The sequence below is a fragment of the Leptodactylus fuscus genome, chromosome 7 (genome assembly GCF_031893055.1).
Source record: "Leptodactylus fuscus isolate aLepFus1 chromosome 7, aLepFus1.hap2, whole genome shotgun sequence".
In the NCBI taxonomy this organism is placed as follows: domain Eukaryota; kingdom Metazoa; phylum Chordata; class Amphibia; order Anura; family Leptodactylidae; genus Leptodactylus; species Leptodactylus fuscus.
The window spans coordinates 15,256,010-15,274,789 of NC_134271.1; positions in this window are offsets into that span (position 1 = coordinate 15,256,010).

Below are 18,780 nucleotides of genomic sequence, written 5' to 3' on the forward strand. Positions count from 1 at the left end.
AGATGTAGCAGAGCTCTGTTGGTCATTTAAAGGGTATCTCCATAAACTGTTCACAGTTGACAAGACAGCTGTTACATGGCTTGGCTATAAAGGTCTTAAAGGAGACCTTTCCCCACTTCCATAAATTGGTCTTGAGTTACTACTGTGGGTATGGGAAGAATATGCAAATCTGACTTCCATGATGTTTGCAATGATGTTGGGATTTTACCAGGTACAGTCTCTCAGCCAAGGACAGCTGTTTCAATGTGTTGCATCTCATCAGCTTGGCGCAGAGAGGAATGATCTAGCAGAGGTGAGAGGCTTAGACAGGGTTGGGGGGACATCATTGCAAACATAGGCCTCTGAGAAGGTCGGCATGATGTTAAAGGGAGCGTCCTCTATAGGTTTGCTTGACTGAGACTCTGTCTTCCTAATTATATCATGGAGGATAGACTTGCACATTCTCAGTCAGCGCCCTCTATTGGTGTGCATACTTGAAGCACGGGCAGCCTAATTACATCATGGAAGTCAGATTTGCATATTCTTCCCATGTTCCTTTGCTCATGGCTTAATAAGACTCCACACACCTAAATGGTGGTCTCTCCCTATGGAGTGACGATATCCCCTCACTACTGTGGGTATGATAAGACTCTAGAATGAACATGGTGCGGCTTTGGCAATTATTTGGCACACATTGATACATCTATATTGCTAGACACCTGGGTGTAGATTCTAGGAAAAAGGGAGCTTATATGTACAGTATAAACAGGACCGTTTACCACCTCCACCAACTCCCTCTTTCCATCCTTCAATAGTTCCCCCTCCACTAGGGTTGAGCCGATCTTAAGATTTCAGGATCGATTTTAAAATCGATCATTTTTCAGTCAATCATGATTGTGAAATTTGCTCGATCACCGATCGGAATCTGATTTTTTCTGATCCCGATCGCTCAACCCTAGTCAATGCTTCTCTATGGGAAAAGTCACTTTTAGCGTTGAGCCGATCTTGAGGTTCCAAAATCCGATTTCCGATCATTTTCCAGCCGATCGTGAAATTTGCTCAATCGACGATCGGGATCCCATCTTTTCCGATCCCGAACGCTCAACCCTACCCTCCACTAATTCCAGCGCAATTGGAATTTATTCTCAATCCCCCACCGTTCCTGAGCAATTATTTCTGTAATTTGCAGCACAAGTATCCCCTCTCAGGTCAAGTGGGAGGTCCTGGGCTGAAGCAGAATGAAAGGGACTGTATACATGACAGTTTAGAAATTCATTGTGCTGAAACTAAGAGCACTGATTGCTCAGGATCGGCGGGGGCTAGAGAAAAAAATTCCAACTGTCCAGGAATCAGTGGAGGGACGGCTATTAAAATATTGCAATTGCAAAAATCAAGACTTGAGACACACAAGGAGTTTTTGTTGCAGAATTTTTTAGCCGAAGCCAAGAATGGGACATATAAAGGAAGCGTTAAATGGTGTGGCTAAGGGCGCAGCATTTATTTATTTTTTAATTTTGTATGCCTGGTCAGCTGCTGAGCATTGTGTCATCTCTATAAGCTACTAAATCTTGCCCCCCCCCCCCCCCCTTCCTGTCCTACTTACGCGGCTGCAACGGGACTGGGAAACCAGCGATGACACTCCCCATGCAGCGACACCAGCAGAACGAGGAGGGGGGAGCTGTCAGTGAAGCCGGCAATGCTCTGCCGAGGTCCCATAGCTCTCTGTATGTGCAGACAGGCAGCCTGGCCCCTCTTCTTGTAGACAATGTTTACCACCCAGTAAGGACTTATTCACACTGTATATGTAATATGCCTCTAAATACAGAAGTATAATTGACTATGTTACTGTATGCAGTGGAAAAAAGAGCAAGAATACTGACCTCCTTCGGGTCAAGGGGGAGGGGCTAAGGAATATTATTAACATATATATTGGCAGCTTTCTCAACACATATGTAAATGCACACAGCAACCACAATGTGAATACACGCTTATTGCCCGTTGATGTTACAGTGCTTCTCATGAATGAATAGTATAAGTGAATATAAGACACTTTGTAATAGATCTTCTTAAAGAAATCTGTTTCCTTCTCCACTTATCAGGCTGAATTACTTTCTACGGAAAAAAACACTCAAATAATTGTTGCTGCTCTTCTAACACTACTAGGTTTGTAGATAAGAGGCTAGAAGTGCACAGAATATGACAATAATTCAATTAATCAGCCGACAGCAACCTCTTACTCCTCCCCTCCCTTCTCCATAGAGCTCTGTATATGAGGCTGACTATGGAGCAGTCAGGTTGAAGATAAGGAGAAGGAGAACAGCTTAGTAAGTGGAGAAGGAGACAGATTTCTTTAAGAAGATCTATTACAAAGTTTCTTCTATGTGGTAAAGGGAAATGTTCGTTGTTGTACCGTGTTAGCCAGTGGGTTGGAAATATAAAAAAACACGAAAACTTGGTAATCTTCAGTAGTTGATACCTTTTTAATGGCTAACTCATAATGATGACAAATGGCTAACGTTTCGAAGCGCAAGGCTCCTTTGTCAAAGCAAATTTAAAAACATTTTTGAAGGATGCATATATATATATATATATATATATATATATATATATATATATATATATATATATATATACACAGAGCAGGCACAAAGGGTGTTAGATTTCAGGAGGAGGGGGGGTTTCTTCTATTCACCTGTACTATTCATTTATGGAAAATAAGTTATAACTAGGGGGACAAGTTTTTTTGGGGGGTGCATATTCAAACAATATGGTCCAGTTGTAACTGCTATGCTGTGTCCCCATTGGTTATACCCCTGCTGGGGGCCCGTCGGAAGCTCTATAGGACACAGACCCTTATACGCACCAATAGAGTAATTTACAGATTATACAGATACGGGCTCAGAAAGTGCAATCACTTACAGATCCGCTTGTCAGTCTTTTTATGATATCCATAGTCAGGCAAACAATTGTCTCCTCTCATAGAAAGCCATTACATATCAATCACTGTCAGGGGATGTGAAGATGGTAATTTCTGGGGTTTACAAATACATAAAAGAAAGTTTTGTAAATTAATGTTCAATCTTTACAGAAAGAAAAGTTTTGCAACTTTATAAAATCCAGATGTAGCAGAGCTAACCCGAACTTCTGCAATTGGTGAAACTGCTGCAGCGAGAAGACAACAAAAAACGACCATTAGAAAAATGTATCAATGACTTTTCATTGGATTTTCTTGTGTTTTTTTGTTAAGATATTAGCAATTTAATCCCTTCCTGACATCCACTATAATAGTATGGAGGAGAGGAGCTAGGTATTATAACATGGCCGCCGGGTATTTAACTATGGCCGCTTGATGTCTGCTGTATTAGACAGCACAGACCCGTACTAATGTCCACAATCAGTGCCTGCTCTGATCGTGGCATTAAGGTCCCTGGTATCTCGGTCAGCATTTTCATGGCGGCACATGGGTGCCACCATTTTGGGGTGGACTGTCAGTCCCTGGAACAAAATCCAGGGCCAGCATTCCATTGCCATGACAGCCGGGAGACTGGGTTGATATGCTGGTTCTGGTGACACTAACCTATCTATCTGCAGGACTGGGGTGATATGCTGGTTCTGGTGACAGTAACCTATCTATCTGCAAGGCTGGGGTGATATACTGGGTCTGGTGACACTAACCTATCTATCTGCAGGGCTGGGGTGATATGCTGGTTCTGGTGACACTAACCTATCTATCTGCAGGACTGGGGTGATATGCTGGTACTGGTGACACTAACCTATCTATCTACAGGGCTGGGGTGATATGCTGGTTCTGGTGACACTAACCTATCTATCTGCAGGACTGGGGTGATATGCTGGGTCTGGTGACACTAACCTATCTATCTGCAGGGCTGGGGTGATATACTGGTACTGGTGACACTAACCTATCTATCTGCAGGACTGGGGTGATATGCTGGTACTGGTGACACTAACCTATCTATCTGCAGGGCTGGGGTGATATGCTGGTTCTGGTGACACTAACCTATCTATCTGCAGGGCTGGGGTGATATACTGGTACTGGTGACACTAACCTATCTATCTGCAGGACTGGGGTGATATGCTGGTACTGGTGACACTAACCTATCTATCTGCAGGGCTGGGGTGATATGCTGGTTCTGGTGACAGTAACCTATCTATCTGCAAGGCTGGGGTGATATGCTGGTTCTGGTGACACTAACCTATCTATCTGCAGGGCTGGGGTGATATACTGGTACTGGTGACACTAACCTATCTATCTGCAGGGCTGAGGTGATATGCTGGGTCTGGTGACAGTTACCTATCTATCTGCAGGGCTGGGGTGATATACTGGGTCTTGTGACACTAACCTATCTATCTGCAGGGCTGGGGTGATATGCTGGTTCTGGTGACACTAACCTATCTATCTGCAGGGCTGGGGTGATATACTGGTACTGGTGACACTAACCTATCTATCTGCAGGACTGGGGTGATATACTGGGTCTGGTGACACTAACCTATCTATCTGCAGGGCTGGGGTGATATGCTGGTTCTGGTGATACTAACCTATCTATCTGCAGGGCTGGGGTGATATGCTGGTTCTGGTGACAGTAACCTATCTATCTGCAGGGCTGGGGTGATATGCTGGTTCTGGTGACAGTATAACCTATCTATCTGCAGGACTGGGGTGATATGCTGGGTCTGGTGACAGTAACCTATCTATCTGCAGGACTGGGGTGATATGCTGGTTCTGGTGACAGTAACCTATCTATCTGCAAGGCTGGGGTGATATGCTGGTTCTGGTGACACTAACCTATCTATCTGCAGGGCTGGGGTGATATACTGGTACTGGTGACACTAACCTATCTATCTGCAGGACTGGGGTGATATACTGGGTCTGGTGACACTAACCTATCTATCTGCAGGGCTGGGGTGATATGCTGGTTCTGGTGACAGTAACCTATCTATCTGCAGGGCTGGGGTGATATGCTGGTTCTGGTGACAGTATAACCTATCTATCTGCAGGACTGGGGTGATATGCTGGTTCTGGTGACAGTATAACCTATCTATCTGCAGGGCTGGGGTGATATGCTGGTTCTGGTGACAGTATAACCTATCTATCTGCAGGACTGGGGTGATATGCTGGGTCTGGTGACAGTAACCTATCTATCTGCAGGACTGGGGTGATATGCTGGTTCTGGTGACACTAACCTATCTATCTGCAGGGCTGGGGTGATATGCTGGTTCTGGTGACAGTAACCTATCTATCTGCAGGGCTGGGGTGATATGCTGATTCTGGTGACAGTAACCTATCTATCTGCAGGGCTGGGGTGATATGCTGGTTCTGGTGACAGTAACCTATCTATCTGCAGGGCTGGGGTGATATGCTGGTTCTGGTGACAGTAACCTATCTATCTGCAGGACTGGGGTGATATGCTGGGTCTGGTGACAGTAACCTATCTATCTGCAGGGCTGGGGTGATATGCTGGTTTTGGTGACAATAACCTATCTATCTGCAGGGCTGGGGTGATATGCTGGTACTGGTGACAATAACCTATCTATCTGCAGGGCTGGGGTGATATGCTGGGTCTGGTGACACTAACCTATCTATCTAAAGGGCTCGGGTGATATGCTGGTTCTGGTGACAGTAACCTATCTATCTGCAGGACTGGGGTGATATACTGGTTCTGGTGACAGTAACCTATCTATCTGCAGGGCTGGGGGGATACATTGGGTTATGGTGACACTAACCTATCTATCTGCAGGGCTAGGTTGACACATTGGGTTCTGCTGACACTCCCTTTAAACCCTCCTCATGTCTCGCCATCCACACATCCAGGCCGCGCTGCAGATTTGAGACTCCTATAAGCAGAGATCTGCAGTCACGGTGCGGAGATTTATTGTGAAGTTGTACAAATTTGAAAAATTTCAAGGGAAAGAAAAATGAAGGGACAAATTGCTGAAACATGGGGCTCTCGGCGGAGATGAGGGTCACTTGGCTACAATGATGGAAATCATCTTCCCTCCGCTAATACATCAGTATCTCAGCTGTTGGCCGTCTCCCCGCGTTCCATGTCCACTGTGATATATTCTGATCGTCCTGATTACTCCCGGCCTCAGCTGGATGCTAAATCACGCTGTGCCCGGCCTGACTTAATGCGATCCAGATTATGCTGTTTATTAATGCCTGGCCTGCGTTTGCCTCCTGATTGTACCAATATGCCGCGCGGCCTGGCACCTGTCCTTGCTACAGATGAGACGCCTGATTTAGCAAATGCTAAAGCAACAAACTCTGACATAAGATAGAAACTTGCATTTTTATGCTTCAATATTAAAGGGGCAACGCCTGTGCAGCTCTCCATCGCCGTTCCAGTGCCCACCAGACCACTGTGCACCCAGGTGTACCCTCCATGCGCCGTACAATGCCGTATCCTAATAGGAACTAACCAATTACCTTTGTTGTAGGATTTACCGGGGCGCATTTACTAAGCCCATACTAACTATATGCGAAGGAGACTATTTTATTGAACCTTGTTCATGGATCCCTCAGTACAGTCAGTTTGCCACGGGTGCCCTTTGTAAGCCAAAAGTCACGAAAAATTTTCACAATTTTGTTTCACATTCCGTTTCAGTGAGTTTTGGCAAAAAGTGGTTAATTTTATAACATCTGATTTCCTATTTAGGGTATGTTCACATGGCAGAATTTGACACAAATTTTTAGGCTAACTCTAGCGATCTTGAGATTTTAGGATCAATTTTAAAATCCAATTTCCAATCATTTTGCAGCCGATCCCGATCGTGAAATTTGCTCGATTGCCAATCGGCATCCGATCTTTCCCGATCCCGATCGCTCAACTCTAGTCAATGCTTCTCTATGAGAAAAGTCACTTTTAGGGTTGAGCCGAACTTGAAATTTCCAGCCTATCCCGATTGAGATCGTGAAATCTGCTCGATCGCCGATCGGGATCTGATCTTTTCCAATCCCGATGGCTCAACCCTAGCTAACACCCATGTTGCGAGCTAGAGCCAAAAAGTATTGCGGGAAAAGCCATGGTGGAAACACATCACGATTTTCACAGTAAGTCCACAGAGTTTTCCTCTGTGGACCTTCTGCCCCCAGTGGCGTAACTACCGTAACTAACTGCCACAGGGCCCGGGAAATTAGGGGCCTGGCGAAAGCCGCTACCGGTTTCTTTTTTTTTTTTTTTTACTTAATAGGCTGTTAGCGGCTGGAGTTACTCCCTATTTACTTACCGATCCTGGCAGGGCCAGGATCAGTAAGTAGCACCACGGGCCCCACAAACACTATCATTATACTCGGGGGTCTTTTCAGACCCTCGAGTATAATGATCGGCGGACCGGGAGAGGTAAGAAACATAAAAAACACTGTTACTTACCTCTCCACGATCCGGGCAGGCTTCAGGCCTAGTTGTCTGATATCTCATAACCACGGCCTATACTTCCTAAAGGACCTGCGGTCACATGGCCTTCCACTGCAGGTCCTCAAGACAGAAGAAGTGTTGTTCTTTGCTGTTCATATCATTCATTTATAGGACCAGTCCATTGGTCATGATCAGTCAACATGGTACCGGCCAAGTCCAGCCCCACCGCCAACATTGGTGGAGAAGCTAATGGTGATTAGTCCATGATTCCAGCATTATAATACACGTACATTGGGCACGTTCCTCATGTTGCCCTGGTTCTGACCAATCCAAAGTAGGATTGGGAATTGCCAGAAGGTCCTTACCCATCAATTTAGCTGCTACCAAAGTGTATGGATTGTCTCGGCAGCGACAACTAGTAGACAACATCACCATACTTTATTGCGGGGTAGAAGTGACCCCTTGACCACATTTCACATCTTTAAGAGGTTACTCTAACAGACCCCAGATCTTCTAACCCATCACTAGAAGGTGGCACCATGAAGAAGACCAATAACCACCATTACAATGGTCTAAATGAAAATTATTTGCCGAATCAGCTCCGAGATCCTAAGAAAGTTTGTATTGCCACTCAATATTTCATGCTGCCGTCTCAGCGCCTTGTCTCGCGTGCTCCTCTAAGCACTCAATATACCAAATGTCAAGTCAAGGACAAAGCCACAAGTTGTCGAGTAAGATCTGATGATACAGTGTGTTCTCCAGTAAGTAATCTGCAAGATATAATCAGGGTAAATAGACTTAGGTGCATTAATCTTTCATGTCAAGGAACTTTGCGAGGAAATATAGTTTGATATTTATAATTTGCTATGTAAAGCTGGATTACCGGAGATAACATCGGCGAGAATTTTTAGGAATTCGAAATAGATATTTCCTCAATCCTCTCAGTTCAGGAATTCATAAGATCTGCTGTATGATTAATAATGTCACAGATACTAATATACAGGACAGAGATAAGGAGAGCAATGACAGTGGAAAGTATGGGGAGATACATGACATTGGAAGGGAGGAAGAACGGAGGATAAGGAGGGACGGCGAGCATGGACAGCCAAGAAAAATGAGAACCAATGGACAAGGTCTCTGAATGGCAAGCAAAGGGCAATACTTTGGTAAAGGGTTAACTTCCGTGTTCCGTCCATTAGAATTTGCCCCCTGGTAGTTCTAAAACACGGACTGGGATCTTTGGCTATCCAAATTGGTTGAACCATTGGAACGTCTCAATATTGTAAAAATTGTGCAAACTGCATAATTTTTAAATTTTAACATTTGAAAATTGATCATTCAGAATACTGTCCTAAAGTAGAACTTCAAGACGTTGAACTTCATAGAACCAGATGACCAAACTCTGAGAACCAAGGAGAAGCTATTTCTGATGGAACCAAAATATGACAGCATCACATTTCTGTGTTAAAGTTGTAGGAAAAGACCTGAAATGGTGGAAGTCTGCAAATGTTAAAGTTTTCAGAGGGTGGAGCATAAGACAAAGAACTGTCTGGACACAATGGGGGGAATTTACAAAATTTTTTACACCAGGTTTCTAGAGCAAAAGTGATGCATCACTACCAGAGAGTGATCCACTATGTACTTTTTCTAAACAACTTGATACTTTTGTGTGCTGAGTGGGTCGGGGTTCGGGGATCAGATCTACTATCGCCTGAGGGACCTCCAAAACCAAAAATCCTTTCAATAATCTTGGCACGCCGAGGCCCATAATATTAAGACCAGAGCTTAATATACTCATCTTTAGAGATAAGAAAACCCATTCGTGATGAGCCGGATTATTTTTTTTTTCAAAAATTTCAGGTTTGACCCTTCACCACCCATGAATCAGTATGATGCTCTGGGATGTTTTCAATAAGCGGAGGCTTAGAGGAAGTGCAGAAACATAATAAGCAGTGATACTTGCTTTTCCTCACGTCTTCTGGGCTCCTTGCCGATGCTCAATGGCTCCCATCCAGGTCTGAGGTAGGGTTTTTACACCTGGCTCTGACACTGATTAATTGCCTGTGATTTCTTCATGTATCCAGGCTCCAGGGTTCTTAGAACTCAAGTCTAATAGCTCATACTATTTGTGTAGTTCTCCTAGTTTCCTGATTTTGGCTTTTTTTTTTACCTACTTAATGCTCATTCTACTGATTTGGCTTTATCTAACACCTCCCGGCCATGATGCCTGGCATTCAATTGCTTCTGTTTTGGCTATTCCTTTAGTCTCCTGGTTTTTGGACCCTGGCTTTTGAACCCTGGCTGACCCTGGTGTTTGGTTCCAAGCAAACAAGTCCAACCTGCCTTCTGGCAGGCTCTGGTGAATACCTTAAAGTATCCTTAGAGTCCGCAAACAGTCTCAACAGTCCCCCAATAGTGGTGAAAATATATATATATATATATATATATATATATATATATATATATATATATATATATCTCAAACAAGCTTTATTGGCACGTCCGAGTGGATATTTGGCATTGCCAAAGCTAGTAGAGTGGGGGAGGGGGAGAGTTAGGGTTGGGGGAGAGAGTGGTGGGTATGGGGGAGTGGGGTTGGTTGGTTTGGAGTATAACAGTCCGTGGGGTCTCATCTTCCTCTTGGTTGATGACAGCTGTGTGGGGGGGTGGGATGGGTGATTTGGGGTATAACAGTCCATGGGGTCTTTTGGGTGGTGGGTGGGCGTTTAATAGTCTATGGGGGGTTTGATAGTCCATGCTTCTCATCTACTTCTTAGTTGGTGACAGCTGGCCACGTATGGGGCAGCAATGTCCACAGTGGCCCCTTCTTCTCCCAGTAGAATGTAGAGTTTCCTCTTCTCGTCTGCAGATGTGTCTTTGGTAGTAGACAGCCCTCACAGCTGAGTATTTGGTGCAGTACATTCACCTTCTCTCACCTCTTTTGGATCACCTCATGGTGCCCAGGGTTCTCCTGGTGACACCATGCACCTGGCGTTAAAAGGGCACGTTGAGCGTCATGACTAGAGATGAGCGAGTAGTATTTCATCGACTACCTCCCCACCATAGGTATTCGTGTAAGCGGCCGAACACCAAGGGGTTAAGTGCATCAAATAAATATTTGAGGCGTTTAACCCCTTGGTGTTCGGCCGCTTACACGAATACCTATGGCGGGGAGGTATTCGATCGAATACTACTCGCTCATCTCTAGTCATGACGATTGGATGCCAGTGGTGACCCCGGGCACATCATGTCACTGAGGAGACCGATAGAGGGTGCCCAAAAGAGGTGAGGGATGGTGAGTATAAATGTTTACTATTGTCTCACCTTCATTGGACCTTGACCTATTATACTTTGGGGTGTGGAACAAATTTTCTTGGCGAACCTCACAAATATTCGTGAACCAGTTCTTCTGGTAATCCCAAGTCCCATCCGAAGAATTCTTTACAAGTCAGACAGGGATTTCTAGGGAGCTACCTTCCAAAGGCATGACCTTTAAGTGTCCTTACACCTGATAAGGTGGTCCCACAAGAAGAAAGAGTGTCAACCAAAATGGTCAGATTTGGCCAGCTTTGATCTATTGTCTATGGCCTGACTTAAACTTGAAAAGCAAATTGATAAATCTCTCTAGTTACTGAACTAGACATTATAGGTCTGGCATAGAACCCCATATACATATATATATATATATATATATATATATATGTTCTATAAGGACTCCATGGACTACTAGATTAGGGTTTGTTTTATAGGACATCAAGGTGTTAACCGTATCTACAGTGAGTATCTATCTGGAGGGTCAGCTACAGCCATGCATTATAAAGGCTCCTTATTATTTCCACTCTTCCCTGTGCAATTCCTTATTTCCCCTGCGGGGGCACTGCAGGGAAATTGAACACTTACCAAGTTTCCCTCGAGTTTGCTGATCCCAGTAGTCTGGATTCCCTAGGCGTAACAGTCATCCAGTCACAGCCACCTAGAATTGTATGAAGGTTTTATTATTATAGCAGTATTTAGTGATCTCTTTCACGTTGTCAGTCTCCACATTTCATCTAATACTATTAATTTTACATCGGGGATAGCAATGAAATATTAAGAAGAAATAATGACTAGAACAAAGGGAGTGTTTGCAGCCTGCTGTAGACCGCCACGAGGCATCGCTCTCGGGGCAATACTGAGGGCAACAGGACACAAGGAAGCCCTGAGGCTATTTGTAGCTGTCTGCCTGCAGGAAGAGCCTCATACTAATGTCAGGATGGGATTCATACCGTACATACCCAGTATAACTTACTGCTTGCTAGGATTATATTGCATTGACTTAAAGGGAACCTTTCGCCACCTCCACCGATTCTTTACATCCTTCAATACCCATTTAATAGTAGCTGTATAAATCTGCACGCCCCGGTATGGGAACCATTTATGGCCCCGTCTCCCAGACCCTTTATTGCTTCTAGAAGGCGAGTGTAATGTAAATCAGCAAGTTCTATCTTTACTTTTATCTCCATTAAATCCAGATTGTCACACAGATTACGGGTTAAGAGCGTCCTCAGCAGGTGTCTAGTAGACAGGCACGTCCGCCCGCTCTCCACTTTAGTACATCGGTAACTCAAAATCTCTGCCAAGTAATAATGAAGAGGCTTCCCTGTCATCGCAAGGACAATTTCTCTGAAGAAGCGGCTGCTTATTTCACCGGATTAGAGTTACAGCTCCCGACCAGGTTATGCAGCATTATCCTGCGGTATTCACACACTGCATATAGCTAAGATATTACAGTGCTGGAAAGGGGCCCGTAAGGGAGTGTGTGGGTGTTATCCCTTATTGTAATTGGGTGGATTCCCCTTTAACTTGATTGTTGCCCTGTTTGTTGTGTCCCCATTGCTGCCTCAGTGTAGCTGCTACATAATAGTGTTCACTACATTCGCGGGTGCACATGAAGACGGGGACTGTCCGGGTGCAACGGCATTGCAGGATCCTAAATACTTCACCTATTAGGCCCTGCATAGTCTGTCTGGAATGCTCCTTATAACAGTAACCTATCTGTGTAGTCTGGAGCGCCCCCTATAACAACAACCTATATGTGTAGTCTGGAGCGCCCCCTATAACAGCAGTCTGTCTGTGTAGTCTGGAGCGCCCCCTATAACATCAGTCTGTCTGTGTAGTTTGGACCACCCCCTATAACAGCAGTCTGTCTGTGTAGTCTGGAGCGCCCCCTATACCATCAGTCTGTCTGTGTAGTCGGGAGTATCCTCCGATAACAGATGTGTAATCTGGAGTGTCCCCCTATAACAACAATCTACCTGTGTAGTCCGGACTACTCTCTGGAATAGCCGTCTGCTTGTGTCGTCTCCTCCTATAATAATAGTCTGTATAGGGCCTGTTTGTACACAAGTCATGCGTGAAAGTGATTTTCCATCACTTGTTGGCAGTGGAGCAGGTAGTTGTGTAATAGCACTCAGTTGTTCCTGACATGGCCATGATACTGGTTGTGGTAATTAAGAATTTGTCCCCTGCCATGGAAGACTGGAGACTGGAGAAGTCATCTCATCGTTCTGCTGGATTCTCTCCTTCTTTGTAGTAAATACAATATTACTCATAGTAGTCTGACTACTAGATCCGGATCATGAGACTGTCTGGTGGGCCTGAGCCCTGCACTGTAATGGATCCTGCCCATGGGTGGTCATCACTTGGCCAAGGCTCCCAGTATATACCCTTGACAGGAGAAAGATACTTATCCCAATATATAGGCATAACACCTTGTCCCCTTCTCTAAAGTCTACACTTTGGCCTCTATCTCCCTAGGACAGTGATGGCGAACCTTTTAGAGACCGAGTGCCCAAAGTGCAACTCAAAACCCACTAATTTATTACAAAGCACCAACGTGGCAATTTAACCTTAATACTGTGGGGATCCACAATTGTGGACAATGACGGACGGTCTGTAATATAATAATATCACTTGTCTGCTATAAAACAGATACTATGTGATAAAAATAGTGAAGGTCCCCCACACAGTACAATCTGCTCCACAGTGGCCGATACACAGTACAATTTGCTCCACAGTGGCCCCCACACAGTATAATCTGCTGCAAACTGGCCCCACACAGTATAATCTGCTGCAAACTGGCCCCACACAGTATAATCTGCTGCAAACTGGCCCCACACAGTATAATCTGCTGCAAACTGGCCCACACAGTATAATCTGCTGCAAACTGGCCCACATAGTATAATCTGCTGCAAACTGGCCCCACACAGTATAATCTGCTGCAAACTGGCCCCACACAGTACAATCTGCTCCACGGTGGCCCCCACACAGTATAATCTGCTGCAAACTGGCCCACACAGTATAATCTGCTGCAAACTGGCCCAACACAGTGTAATCTGCTGCAAACTGGCCCCACACAGTATAATCTGCTGTAAACTGGCCCATACAGTATAATCTGTTCCACAGATGGGTGCCCAAAGAGAGGGCTCTGAGTGCCACCTCTGACACCCGTGCCATAGGTTCGCCATCATGGCCCTAGGACCTAGTGCAGGATTATCCTTGGACTTTCTGATGTGATTTATTGACTAGGCTTCGATCTCAGTGTTTTGAATGTGACTCTTCTCCTCATTGCCTTGTCAGTGGAAAACAGTGTTGCTCAAGAGTTCTATATTTTGGGGGTTCACATGAATCACTGTGTAGTCTGGGGAGATCAAATGGGGTGCACAAAGTCATGAAGTGCCATGACGTCAGTGGGCTCCAAGTGTGTACAGGTCTCAGTAGACTTCTGGGGTGGGAGAGGATGGAAGAGGACCATGATGGAGCCCAAGAGAAGTGAGGTATGGTAAGTATCAGAGTTTATTATGTTTCCGCACCTCCCCAGGGCATCTGCATGTTATGCTCTAACATCTGAAGAGAGCACAGATGGGTGAATCTAGCAAACATTCACAAAACAAATTTTGCAAGGTTCGCCCATTTTTAGACAACACCCATCATCAGACAGGGACCCTGGCCACAAGGTGAGAGCTTAGAGTTACCTGGTGATGATCATCTCCAGGGCTTCTTCCACCTGGGGTACTCTGGATGAGCTCAACCATTTTGCAATGGGCGAGGAACATACTTGCCAACTCTCCTGGGAACTTGCTAGAATACCGGAAGACTTTGCAAATCTCCCAGTTCCAGCAGAATGTTCCAACCATCACCAAGCAAGCCATCATATGGGGAAATGGTCTATCCCTGAAATTTTTATGATGCACTTCTGGACAAGGCTCCACAAATGTTAGCAAGTATGGAACAGCATTTAGGAAGTCACTGATGATAGATCCGCCACAATGTAAAATCCTTGCAAACAGCCGGCAGTGGCTGCCACAATGTAGAGACCTTATTGTTACCGAGAGTCACGGGAAGAAACCTTTGCCATGTGTTGACTGCTATTTCTTTAAGCCAAGTCAGGCGGAAAGAAGATAATGGATTTTCCCATGACATCTTATAAGAATGGGATAAATAATTGATTAATTTGATTTGAGCACTAGGTCACTGCGCCCCTATATCTCTACATGTATACCATACATAGTTCTGATTATAGGAGTGAGTGCAGATGGGAAACAACCCCTAGACATGCCTCTACATGATTTCACACTTGTGGAGGGGGAGCAGGTGTCAGACTCTGTGAGCAAATCCCACATTTGTTTTGCATTTGGCAGGAAATAAACGTATAAGGAGCACCTGCGACCAGGGGTGAGAGCAGAGGAGGATGTGTGCAGCTGTCTACGCGCAGTTCATGTTCTTCTTAGCGTTCTCATAAATTAACATCATTTTTGTGATTGTCCAGGAGTTTCCAGGTTTGGGATTTATTTACATCATTTAAGAAGTTAGAAAATGACCTATTAACATCTATGGGAGAGAGTAGTGAGCATGCTCTGTGCCATGTGCTGGGTTCACTGTGCTAGGAGAGGGAGGAGGGAGGAGCTGCTCACATCATTTATTGTCTAGGGTGCGATCCTGGGTTATTTGCATCCAAATTGTTTATAGAGATGTTATACTATTTTTGATCATAATGATATGACTATTCACTAGGGATTGGCGAATTTTGCAAGAAGGTTCATCCACAGACATAAGAAAAGAGAGAAGCTGCACCTGCATCTCCCTCCTTCCCTCTTTTTAGTTTACTACTTCCTGGAATACACATGAGATATTATGAGAAATTGAGGTGGATTCTGAACATCTATAGAGAGATTTCAAGAAACCTGTTGTAAGGTGTGGAAGCCTCAGTTTTCCTCTAAAAGGTTCTTTATACCCCAAAAACCCTTCAAAGCTGCTTGATATCAGATATTCTAATACACTTTTATGAAATTCCTTCTAAGGCTACTTCCACTTTTTAAGCCTATAAACTTGTGCTGTAGTAGCTATCCAAAGACCCCTCTCACAGCATGCAGTTGCAAAGATATAAAGAAAGAAAAAAATCTGCAGCTGCATCTCCCTCCATCCCTCTTCTTAGTTTAATACTTCTTATATTATACTTGAAGGGTTATGAACATTAGAGAAGGATTCTAATATTGTCATGACCTGATTGCATGCGTTGGTGTATGTTTCTGTCGGGGATTCGATCCGGGCTTCTGGGAGGAGGAGGAGGAGGAGGAGGAGGAGGAAGAGGAGGAGGAAGAGGAGGAGGAGGAGGAGGAGGAGAAGGAGGAGGATTCTGCTGGGTTCCAGTTTATTTTACCCCAGTCTCGTGTTTACCCTTTCCTCACCTCTCCACTGTCCCTCTCCTCATTCCTCTTGTTTTGTACTTTGTTGTGCTGCGTGTCAGCTGTCCAGCACCTCCCGTCCTGTTTGTTTGTCCGCAGCTGCACCTTTATTTCTGCAGGGGTCACCACCCTAGAATCCCCAGTCCCTAGCTTTATTGCAGCCCTTGCCCTGTCTGTCTGTCAGGTCTTCGTGCTAGAGAGCCAGGAGTCGTCGGGGCCAAGGTTAGCTTGGAGACAGCTGACCACCACCCGTAGGCAGGGCCTAGCTAGCCACCGTAGTGCCAGGGATAGTCTCCTTCCCCTGTCTCCTTAGCGGTGCAATCTGCAGCCTGGAATTTGTGTCTGGACTCTGACATGAACGTGACAAATATTTACAGAAAGGCTGTATGGAAGGGAAGGAATCACAGGTTGCTGGAAGGTGCAAAAGTGACAACTTTTCTTTAATAGATTCATTATATCCCCAAAACACAGGACGTCCTGCAGCCAAAATGGTTCTTCATCATCATGGTTCTTCCCGCAGCGCATTAAACAGAAAGTTTGCAGATTTTTACTCCGTGAACTTTCTGTTACAATTATATCTATGCCAGCATTTTCGTAGATATAATTGACATGCTACAATTTCCAAAACCGCGCCGGTTTTGGAAATTGCAATGTGTCCGCACCATGGTTTTTACCACAAAGTGGGAATGGAATTCGCCAGAATCCCATCCACTTTGCACTTACTGTAAAACGCCATGATTTTTCTGCCACTGGCAAATTGTGGCGTTTCCGACCCATGGGCGCCTAACCTATCTGATATTCTGGTACACATTTAAGTAGTTCCTCCCCAGACAAGTTCCACTTTTTAAGTACATACACTTGTGCTGGGGTCTAATGCTGTAGATTCCATCCAGAGCCCCCTCTTCCCTCTCATAGCATAGACACAAATAAACTGAATATCTGCAGCTGCATCTCCCTCCTCCCATTTCTTAGTTTACTACTCCCTGTATTAGACTTGAGAAATTATGGGCATCTGAGGATATTTCTAAGGAATTTTGGCTGCTAGAAGGTGCGAAAGCTGCAACTTTCCTCTAAAACCTCCTTTATACCCCCAAAATACTCGTAAAAGCAGATTACTATCAGATCCTTTCGTACACTTTCGAGAAGTTCTCAGGCAAGTTGCACTTCTTAAGCCCCTAAACTTTAGTGCCGTGGACTCCGTCCAAAGCACGGCTGACCCAAATTTCCCATCCCGCAGATTATTTTGTTCGAATAAATTATGCTGCGCATGTAGAAAACATATTTCCGCAGGACATATATTACCAGAAAAGACGACTTTTGTTCAAACTATTCAGCTCAACCATGAAACATTATCTGAAATATGCTGACTACTTTCACATACTCCACAGGACTGAAAGAGATTATGAGCACAAAAAAAATAAAAAAAAGAGTCTTACTGAGCTCCTGAGTCCGCAATCTTTGTTCTCCGGCTCTTGTCATGCTTCTCAGAACCAAAATTGTGTATGGAAGAGACTTCAATGTGAATTATTATTTTCACATTTTCCATAAGATGTTACATACTGTGGTGTCGGAATGGAAGGAAAAAAAAAAGAAGACTGATGTAAATGAGAGAATTGAAAAGTGAAGCACACACTCGAATGGACGGAAAGCGGAATATTTTGCATTGATGCTCTTTTTGGCTCTCCTACCTCCATACCAATGTGGGAAAAATACAGAATATTTACATTGGGCCGGTGGAAATGAATATTCATGAAGTGGCTTTTACACGTTCTGCCGGAATCAATATTCAGGCGGCGATTGACTGTGTGCTGGCGCAAGAAATGCGTTGATGAAAAGTCGTACCGGGGATAGTCAGGGGGGAGGGCGGAGGATTAACACCGGTAAAGAGGAGTTAAAGTCACTTCAATGGAAGATGTAAAGTTATTTCCTTGGAGCGGTGACCTTCACCCTAAGGCTCTCTAGATATGATGAGACTACAACTCCTGGAGCGTGCAGGTGTTGGGGCCGAATGGGAGTTGTAGTTTTGGCACAGGTGGACAGTTTAGAGATCACTGCGCATTTCGAGGCTTGATGTGATGTTGCGCATGCACCAAGACACCACGATGCTTTGCGCATGCACAGAAAACCAAGGTGTAATTGCCCTGGATTCTGACACATTTGGCAGAACAAATGCACCCTGGTTTTATGTGCAGTGTCGGACTGTCCCACAGGTGTATTAGAGGATCCTCTAGTGCAGGGGTGCCCAATACGTCGATCGCGATCTACCGGTCGATTGCGGGATCGGTGTCTGCTTGTTGACAGCGCAGGCTGAGAATCATCCCTGGACACTGGCAGGCCGCGGCCTTGCACTCATTCGCAGTCAGGGCTGTGGCGGCCCCGCCTGCCAGTGTCCGGAGATGATTCTCAGCCTGCTTTGTGAACAAGCAGACACTGGAGAGCTGTCTCCTGCTCTCACGCTCCGCCCCACCCACAGACCCCGCCCCTGGCCCGCCCCCGCCCACAAGAAGTGGGTAGTAGATCTTATCCCTTGGTCAGTTTCTAAAGTAGCTCACATGCTCAAAAAGTGTGAGCACCCCTGCTCTAGTGGGTCCAGGCTCCAGGAGAAGACCCAAATGTAAGGGTACTAAGGTCTACTTCGTAAGTGTTGTTGATGGATGAATTCCAGTGTCCAGGACCATTTTATATGGTTCCCGCCGCCATCTTGG